The sequence below is a fragment of the Branchiostoma belcheri genome, unplaced genomic scaffold (assembly GCF_001625305.1).
Source record: "Branchiostoma belcheri isolate BF01 breed outbred unplaced genomic scaffold, Haploidv18h27 scaffold14, whole genome shotgun sequence".
NCBI lineage: Eukaryota > Metazoa > Chordata > Leptocardii > Amphioxiformes > Branchiostomatidae > Branchiostoma > Branchiostoma belcheri.
Window position 1 is genome coordinate 174,466 of NW_017802824.1, and position 10,553 is coordinate 185,018.

The following is a 10,553-nucleotide window of genomic DNA, read 5'->3' on the forward strand; positions in this document are numbered from 1 at the left end:
AAAACATCCCACCATGAACCATTGGAAATTAGTGTTTAGTAATAATATCTACAGATTAGATGTGATTTAATACTGTATTTGATTTGGTTGAAGTGTCAGTTTACAAATACACCCGATCATTTTCCGAAGATAAAAGATAAGAACGGATAATTGAACAAACCTGAGAGTTAATGACAGAATCACAAAAGAATTCGGGATTTCAACCCTATTCAGACTTTTGGGTTATCGTGGGACGTGTGTGTGTGTGATGTCGTAGAGCCACAAATTTTTTAGTAGAAAATAAAGTTTGTTTATTTAGATTTTGACAACTTGAGTCGATCCCATGGCATATAGCGTAGTTAGCGAGCGTTGCTAATTGTTTCCACACTGCATGCCAGGCCGCATGCCTTAACAGGCTGGGAAAGTCATTCCCAGCCTGACTCAGCGCGCGGCGGACGTTCGAAGCTCTAGCTCTAGTCCTTGCTCTAGCGATCATGTCATTTGACTTCACAGCATGGTCTGACACGTCAAAGCTGACGTCGACCACAATCAAGGCACTAGAGGACGCAGACCTTGCCGATGAGGACCTTGCCCTGTCATGCGTTACGGCAGCAATGCTACAACAGCTGAAGCTGGCAGTCGGGCAGTACGCCCTTCTGTGTAAGGCCACGGCCAAGCTCCAGGCGGGAACAGTACCAGCGGCCGCGAAGGCGAAGGTCACTCTGGATGACCTGAATCAGGACTGCCGTGACTGCCATCCTCGGACAAATAGAAGACACGGGAGACCTGCTAGCAGGAGCGACTCAGGCGACCCAGGTCCAGGCCAGCGACGACAACCCCTCTGTAAAGCCAGGTGAGAAACCACTCCTCATACCTGAATTTGTCGACTCGTATACTCAACCCGAGACCGACCACGAGGTCGCCCGTAACGGCCAGACGGCTATCATTCTACGCACGTCCCGTACCCGGCCTAAGTTAGAGAATATTCGAGTTCCAGCATGGTCTGCGGCCAACGCCAAGATCATGGACGCCCTTATCCGCGGTAACAAACAGCAGACAAGACAAGACATTGTCGACTACCTCGGATACACAGTTAAGGTGTATGAGCTGTTCGAGGTTTATGACACTGCATCAGTGATGCTGTACGACAACAGTATCGCATGAACCAGCACCGCCACGGTTTCCGCTGGGGCAGGGATTCCGAGCAACTCCTCTCCCGGTTCCTACGGAGCCAGGCCCCGTCTGCCAAGCCGCACAACCCTAGGGCACCGCAAACCTGGTACCGACCGGGCGAAAACAGCAGAGAGGCAGGAGATCTGTCGCAACTTTCAAAACCCGAGTGGATGTCGGCGCCCATCATGCAACTATGCCCATGTCTGCATAACCCCGGGGTGTGGAGAACCCCACCCACAGTGCGAACACAAAAAGTCTAAATAGCAACTCCAGTCACCACTCAACCTTCCAGCATGACAACGGCATTGGAAATGGACGACGATAGAGAATTCTTATTGGACGGCTTAAAACACGGATTTCGAATCCTTCCCGAAGATAGCATTCTTTTTCCTGCAGAATGTGACAACTACAAATCGGCGACCGACCCCACCACACGCGAGAAAGTCGAGATGCAACTTCGGAATGAACTTGCAAAAGGAAACTACGAGCTATGCAGGGAAAAACCGACCAAAGTTAGCGCACACAGCGCGATCCCCAAGGCAGACTCTGCGGACGTAGGTCTCATTCATGACTGGATCAGCCCTTAATTATTACGTCGAATCGGTACATTTTAGTTACCAGTCGATTGATGATGCAGTAAGCATGCTCGCGGACGGCTCGTACATGGCAAAGATTGACCTCAAGAGCGCGTATACGTCAGTACCTATCCACCCATCCAAATACAGCGCAACTGGACTAAAGTGGCGGTTTCAAGGAGACTGTGAGTACACTTTTCTTGTAGACAAACGTCTTCCTTTTGGTGCCCGGAAGGCGCCAGAAATATTTCATAGGATATTACAGTCAGTTTGACGTATCATGAAGCGACGCGGATACCATACAATTGGACGACTTCCACATTATCGATGCAACGTATGAGGAATGTCGCCTCGCCTTGAGACATTGCTTGAACTGCTACAACACTAAGGGTTTGAGATTAATTGGCGTAAAGTAATCTTCCCCACGTGAAGGCTTACATTCCTCGGAATCGATATAGATGCGGCGGAGAGAACACTGTCTCTACCTGTAGACAAATTAACCAAACTGCAAACCCTACTCTACGTGAACCCTACTCTGTGACATTAGCGGGCGGAAGCGTGTGTCAAAGCGGGACTTACTCAGCTTGCTGGGCAAGTTAAATTGGGCGGCGAGAGTTGTGCGTGGTGGGCTTTTATACGGCGGCTGCCCGCCGGCGTCCTTGCTCTCGACCCACGTCTTCGGTGGACGCAGTGGCTTGCGGTGCAAGGGGGACATGCTTTCCGGGCCTTGGACAATCTTCTTCCGGCAGGCTGGCGTGACGTCCTCGCCACCGGAGATCCTGCCAGCGGCCATATGCTTATCTCAAAGATTAAGCCATGCACCTGTAATTTTATACCGATTCAGTGAAACTCTGAATGGCTCTTTATACTTTATAACAGTTATGGTTCCTTTAATCGTCACATCCTACATGAATAACTGTAGTAATTCTAGAGCTAATACATGCAGAAGAAGCCGACCTCACGATCTGGCGTGCATTTATCAGACCAAGACCAACCCGGGATTCGCCCCGGTCCCTTTGGTAACTCTGAATAACCCAGCCGATCGCACGGTCTTCGCACCGGCGACAGATCATTCAAATGTCTGCCCTATCAACTTTCGATGGTATGTTCTGTGTCCACCATGGTGGCAACGGGTGACGGGAAATCAGGATTCGGTTCCGTAGAGGGAGCCTGAGGAACGGTTACCACATCCAAGGAAGGCAGCAGGCGCGCAAATTACCCACTCCCGACTCGGGGAGGTTGTGACGAAAAAAAAACAATTACAATACGAATGACAATTAAATAAAATAGAAATTCGAGGCCCCGTAATTGGAATGGGTACACTTTAAATCCTTTGACGAGGATCTATTGGAGGGCAAGTCTGTAGCCAGCTGCTGCGGTAATTCAAGCTCCAATAGCGTATATGAAAGTAGTTATGGTTAAAAAGCTCGTAGTTGGATCTTGGGACCGGTCTTGCGGTCCGCTGCAAATCGTGTCACTGCTCGTCCCGGCCCTCCCCGGCGGATTCTCCCTGGTGCTCGAGTGCCTCGGGGTGCCGGTGACTTTGTCCCGCGTTCGGCTGCTTATCGTATTCCCGTCAAAGTCTTGTTTGTTTACAGTAGTAGACCAAGTCATGCATTCGCAGGCGACCGAGCGGGGTGTCCGACGAGTTCTGCGGTCCCACCGGAATAAACGGGGAAGGGGCTCCGTTGACTGCGGTGGCAGGCAGCTAGCGAGTGCGTCTTTAGCCGGCCGAACACGGATAAGTCCCCGACGAGAAAAATAGTTAGGATTGTGGTGTAACTTTTCTCCCTCGCTCGATTTAATGGCTTTGCCAGGCGGCCGCTGGAGGTAAAGACGCGGTCACATTTCCCAACCCGGGCCAGGCCGGGCAGCTGATTGAAACGAAATTTCTAAAACAGCAAAACACACAACAAAAGTTTTAGAACATCAACCATGAGCACTATTTGTATATCCCCCTAATACAAATTTTATATATTTCGTTAACGCAAACAACCCGGCCGGGCCGCGGCTTGGAAATGTGACCATGCCCTAACAGGGTCTCAGTTCGGTCACAACATAGTCATACGAGTTTACCTGACACTTTTAATTTAAAACAAACCTAAATAAAGACATGTTTCTCGCCATTCTCAGGTATTTTGAACTGCTGACGCCTTTTTTTCCGAATGGTTGTAAAAGGGTGTTCTAACGAGCTGACACGGGCGTCTCAACATGAGTCCAGAGGCTATCGGCACATTTCTCTACCACTCTAGAAAGTCTACTTAAAGGCACTCTATGTAGTTTTTTGACAATACAAAAAGTATATTTTTCATTCTTTTCTTTACATAGTACATTGACTTAACCCTTAAGTATTCCAAAATAATACTCTGCAACAAAAAAATAAAACATCCTTGCTCCTTAGAAGCTTAGAAAACTGTGAATGATCTTCTATTCAACCTCTGGCCAAACCGCACGTATGGTATTGTCCACTCCCAGTGGTTTGACCTACATCCCAGTGGGGTGTCAGTTGATAGCTTACCAGTTTCTGAAATACCTAATCGTTTACCAGATTTTTTATCTCTTTTGAAGGGAAAATGACCACAGTTTATCCATGCGCAACAAAATACTCCAAGTTAATAATTATATTCCACCTCATGTGAAAGATTTGAGTGTTTTTCCGGTGAAATAAAACCTCCTTGGTTTTTCTAAGGAGGCTATATCTTGTCACATGTGCCCCTGTCAATCAAGCCTGGCATGCCCGGGCCAATTAGCCACCCCAGGGGGGGGGGGCAACCCCTGTATGTTGTTGTTGTTGCCCAGAGCAAACCGGTGGCACCGGGTACCGAACAAGGACTGTTTGAACGGACAAAATATACATACAAAATGTGAAATAATGACACAAATGTGTTGAAAAGTGATAGTAACTGTTAATAACACTGAAATTTAGTATAATTAGAATATTTCTAATTTTTGCGCAAAAAACTACATAGAGTGCCTTTAAAGCTTTTCGACTACTTATCGTATCGTAGAAAAAAATTTCGGCTGCTTATCGTATTTCCGCAAAGTCTAGTTTGTTTACAGTAGTAGGCAAAGCCATGAATTCTCGGTCCCCACGGGGATAAACGGGGTAGGGGCACCGTTGACTGCTGTGGCAGGCAGCTAGCGAGTGCGTCTTGAGCCGGCAGAACACGGATAAGAAAAAAAAAAGTTATAATTGTGGTGTAACTTTTCTTCCTTGCTCGGTTTAACGCGGGTTGCGAGCAAAGCGCCGGCTGTCTGACAGTGGCAGAAGAGACCATGACTTTGCCAGGCGGCCGCTGCAGGTAAATACGCGGTCACATTTCCCAACCCGGGCCAGGCCGGGCAGCCGTTTGGAACGAAAATTATAAGACAGCAAAACACACACAAAAACGTTTTAGAAAATTAACCATGAGCACTATTTGTATATCCCCCTAGTACAAATTTTATATATTTCGTTAAGGCAAACAATCTGGCCGGGCCGCGGCTTGGAAATGTGACCGTGCCCTAACAGGGTCTCAGTTCGGTCGCAACATAGTCAAACGAGTCTACCTGACACTTGTAATTTAAATCATATCTAATATAACCTTGTGAGTTTCTTTAAAATAAAACCAGTGTCTTGCCGACATATGTATAAGGCGGCCGCGCCAACTGCTCGCCCCTTCCGTCTGCGTGCGAGTACGCCTTGCGAACTTGACTGTCAGAGACCCGACCGTCTGCCTCCTCTACAGACGTGTCATTAGTGAGAGTGCGGGACAGTTTGTGACGGGACAGCTCGGGCGTGGGAGGGAAGCAACGGTCAGGTGTTGCCGGGAGTTCTGCGTTCAGGCCCCCGAGGGTTCGCGGCCAGCGACGAACTGCCCTGCGACGAACTGAGAAGTGCAGCCTCGCCGGTCGAGTGGACTGGACCTCCCGCTCGTTGGACCCCGCCGCCCGTCGGCGTCCTTGCTCTCGACCCACGTCGTCGGTGGACGCAGTGGCTTGCGGTGCAAGGGGGACATGCTTTCCGGGCCTTGGACAATCTTCCGGCGGGATGCCCCGCCTGCCGTGGCGTCCTCGCCACCGGAGATCCTGCCAGTAGCCATATGCGTATCTCAAAGATTAAGTCATTCACCTGTTATTTTATACCGACTCAGTAAAGCTCTGAATGGCTCTGTATAACAGTTATGGTTCCTTTAATCGTCACATCCTACATGGATAACTGTGGTAATCCTAGAGCTAATACATGCAATGCGGAAGAAGCCGACCTCACGATCTGGCGTGCATTTATCAGACCAAGACCAACCCGGGGTTCGCCCCGGTCGCTTTTGGTGACTCTGGTTAACCCAGCCGATTGCACGGTCTTCGCACCGGCAAAAGATCATTTGAATGTCTGCCCTATCAACTTTCGATGGTATGTTCTGTGTCCACAATGGTGGGAACGGGTGACGGGGAATCAGGGTTCGGTTCCGGAGAGGGAGCCTGAGAAACGGCTACCACATCCGAGGAAGGCAGCAGGTGCGCAATTTACCCCTTCCGACTCGCGGAGGTAGTGACGAAAAATAACAATACGAATGACAACTAAGATAACAATTTGAGGTCCCGTAATTGGAATGGGTACACTTTGAATCCTTTAACGAGGATCTATTGGAGGGCAAGTCTGGTGCCAGCAGCCGCGGTAATCCTAGCTCCAATAGCGTATATTAAAGTTATTGCGGTTAAAAAGCTCGTAGTTGGATCTTGGGACCGGGCTTGCGGTCCGCCGCGAGGCATGTCACTGCTCGTCCCGGCCCTCCCCGCCGGATTCTCCCCGGTGCTCTTAGCTGAGTGCCTCGGGGTTCCGGTGACTTTGTCCCGCGTTCGGCTGCTTATCGTATTCCCGCAAAGTCTTGTTTGTCTACAGTAGTAGACGAAGCCATGCATTATTAGGCGACAGAGCGGGGTGTCCAACGAGTCCTGCGGTCCCACTGGAATAAACGGGGTGGGGGCTCCGTTGACTGCGGTGGCAGGCAGCTAGCGAGTGCGTCTTGAGCCGGCAGCACACGGATAAGTCCACGGCGAGAAAAAAAGTTACGATTGTGGGGTAAGTCTTCCCCGTCGCTCGGTTTAACGCGGGTTGCAAACAAGGCGCCGGCTGTCTGACAGTGGCAGAAGTTTGCCAGGCGGCCGTTGCAGGTAAAGGCGCGGTCACATTTCCCAACCCGGGCCAAGCCGGACAGCCGTTTGGAACGAAAATTATAAGACAGCAAAACACACACAAAAACGTTTTAGAAAATTAACCATGAGCACTATTTGTGTATACTCCTAATACAAATTGTTAATTTTTCGTTCACGCAAACAATCCGGCCAGGCCGCGGCTTGGAAATGTGACCGTGCCCTAACAGGGTCTCAGTTCGGTCGCAACATAGTCAAACGAGTCTACCTGACACTTGTAATTTAAAACATATCTAAATAAAGACATGTTTCTTGTCATTTTCAGGTATGTTGGACTGCCAACGACTTTTTCTCCGAATCGAAGTAAAAGGGATGTTCTAACGACCTGACACGGGCATCTCAACATGAGTCCACAGGCTGGGCTATCGGCACATTTCCCTACCGCGCTAGAAAGTCTACTAAAAGCTTGTCGGCTACTTATCTTATCGTAGAAAAAAGTTCGGATGCTTATCGTATTCCCGCCAAATTCTTGTTTTTTACAGTAGTAGGCAAAGCCATGGATTCTCAGGCGACCGAGCGGGGTGTCCGACGAGTCCTGCGGTCCCACGGGGATAAACGGGGTAGGGGCTCCGTTGACTGCGGTGGCAGGCAGCTAGCGAGTGCGTCTTGAGCCGGCAGAACACGGATAAGTCCCCGGCGAGAAAAAAAGTTAGGATTGTGGGGTAACTTTTCTCCCTCGCTCGGTTTAACGCTGGTTGCGAACAAAGCGCCGGCTGTCTAATAGTGGCAGAAGAGACTATAACTTTGCCAGGCGGCCGCTGGAGGTAAAGACGCGGTCACATTTCCCAACCCGGGCCAGGCCGGGCAGCCGTTTGGAACGAAAATTATAAGACACACTCACAAAAAAAAACCCAAAAATTTTTTTAGAAAATTTACCATGAGCACTATTTGTATATCCCCCTTGTATAAATTTTATATATTTCGTTAACGCAAACAATCCGGCCGGGCCGCGGCTTGGAAATGTGACCGGGCCCTAACAGGGTCTCAGTTTGGTCGCAACATAGTCAAACAAGTCTACCTGACACTTTTATTTAAAACATATCTAATATAACCTTGTGAGTTTGAGTTTCTTCACAATAAAACCAGTGTCTTGCCGACATATGTATGAGGCGGCTGCTCCAACTTTCCCCCCCCTTCCGTCTGCATTCGAGTACGCCTTGCGGACTTGACGGTCAGAGACCCGACCGTCTGCCTCCTCTACAGACGCGTCTGTCGTGAGTGTGCGGGACCGTTTCCGACTGGACAGCTCAGACGTAGGAGGGAAGCAGCGGTAAGGTGTGGCTGGGAGTTCTGCGTTCAGGCTCCCGAGGGTTCGCGGCCAGCGACGAACTGCCCAGCGACGAAATGAGCAGTGCAGCCTCGCCGGTCGAGTGGACTGGACCTCCCGCTCGCTGGACCCCGCCGCCCGTCGGCGTCCTTGCTCTTGACCCACGTCGGTGGACGCAGTGGCTTGCGGTGCACGGGGGACATGCTCTCGGGGCCTTGGACAATCTTCTTCCGGCGGGAAGCCTCGCCTGGCGTGACGTCCTCGCCACCGGAGATCCTGCCAGTAGCCATATGCTTATCTCAAAGATTGAGCCATGCACCTGTAATTTTATACCGACTCAGTGAAACTCTGAATGGCTCTTTATAACAGTTATGGTTCCTTTAATCGTCACATCCTACATGGATAGATAACTGTGGTAATTCTTAAGCTAATACATGCGGAAGAGGCGCCGACCTCACAGTCTGGCGTGCATTTATCAGACCAAGACAAACCCGGGATTCGCCCCGGTCCCTTTTGGTAACTCTGGATAACCCAGCCGATCGCACGGTCTTCGCACCGGCGACATATCATTCAAATGTCTGCCCTATCAACTTTCGATGGTATATTCTGTGTCCACCATGGTGGCAACGGGTGACGGGGAATCAGGATTCGGTTCCGGAGAGGGAGCCTAAGAAACGGCTACCACATCCAAGAAGGGGAGGAGGCGGGCAAATTACCAACTCCCGACTCGGTAGTGGCGAAAAAAAACAATACGAATGACAATTAAATAAAATAGCAATTCGAGGCCCCGTAATTGGAATGGGTAAACTTTAAATCCTTTGACGAGGATCTATTGGAAGGCACGTCTGGTTTCAGCAGCCGCGGTAACCCTAGCTCCAATAGCGTATATTAAAGTTGTTGCGGTTAAAAAGCTCGTAGTTGGATCTTGGGACCGGGCTTGCGGTCCGCCGCGAAGCGTGTCATTGCTCGTCCCGGCCCTCCCCGCCGGATTCTCCCTGGTGCTCTAAACTGAGTGCCTCGGGGTGTCGGTGACTTTGTCCCGCGTTCGGCTGCTTATCGTATTCCCGCCAAAGTCTTGTTTGTTTACAGCATTAGACCAAGCCATGCATTCTAAGGCGACCGAGCGGGGTGTCCGACGAGTCCTGCGGTCCCACGGGGATAAACGGGGCAGTGGCTCCGTTGACTGCGGTGGCAGGCAGCTAGCGAGTGCGTCTTTAGCCGGCAGCACACGGATAAGTCCCCGGCGAGAAAAAAAGTTAGGATTGTGGGGTAAGTCTTCCCCGTCGCTCGGTTTAACGCGGGTTGCAAACAAGGCGCCAGCTGTCTGACAGTGGCAGAAGAGACTATGGCTTTGCCAGGCGGCCGCTGCAGGTAAAGGCGCGGTCACATTTCCCAACCCGGGCCCGACCGGACAGCCGTTTGGAACAAGATTATAAGACAGCAAAACACAAAAAAGTTTTAGAAAATTAACCATGAGCACTATTTGTGTATGCTCCTAATACAAATTTTATATATTTCGTTAACGCAAACAATCCGGCCGGGCCGCGGCTTGGAGATGTGACCGTGCCCTAACAGGGTCTCAGTTCGGTCGCAACATTGTCATACGAGTGTACCTGGCACCGTGCTTAGGTATTTTGGACTACTGACGACTTTTTTTTCCAAATCGATGTAAAAGGGTGTTCTAACGAGCTGACACGGGCGTCTCAACATGAGTCCACAGGCTATCGCCACATTTCCCTACCGCGCTAGAAAGTCTAATAAAAGCTTGTAAGTTTTAGTTTCTTTAAAATAAAACTAGTTCCTAGGCGACAGATACATTATTGTTGCCGGCAGCGTTTGTTACAACACTAAAGCCGACACCGGACAGTTGACGAACTGAGCAGTGTTTACGAAAACCGTCAACTAGCTTCGAGAAAAACTACAAACACTTAACTGTATATGCTTAAATTTAGCTTAAAGCAAACACAATGGTGGACGCTGTTTAAAGATACATCCGACACCTCTTTGTGAATACTGTTTAGTTAGAAGACAGGGGTAAAACTATGTCCCAAATTTACTGAAGATCATCGGTTCTAAACCTTTTATGACTAAGCAATACTTACGGTTGAAGAAGTAGAAAAGTCTGAGGAATGGGAATCATTGAACACGTAGTATACATCATATTTTAGATAAGTAACAATTAGAACTTACTTGTTCAGTTGACGGCGCGCGGTAACACAAGAACCTGAACTGTTGTTCTCTTCTCACGGACCGGGGCGCTCTGAGGTGCAGTGGCTCATTTAATGTTTTTTATAAAGGTAAGTATGCAAAGTTTCTGCCACTCATGTATGTAACATACCTTTTAGGGGAATAGTGTGTCCACAATACCA

General features: G+C 49.5%; 1 protein-coding gene across 1 annotated transcript in view; it reads right to left on the bottom strand.

Annotated features, from left to right (window-relative positions):
- LOC109464494 overlaps nt 1-10,553 on the bottom strand; it is a 246,415-nt gene that overhangs the window by 153,037 nt on the left and 82,825 nt on the right. The window lies entirely within an intron of this gene.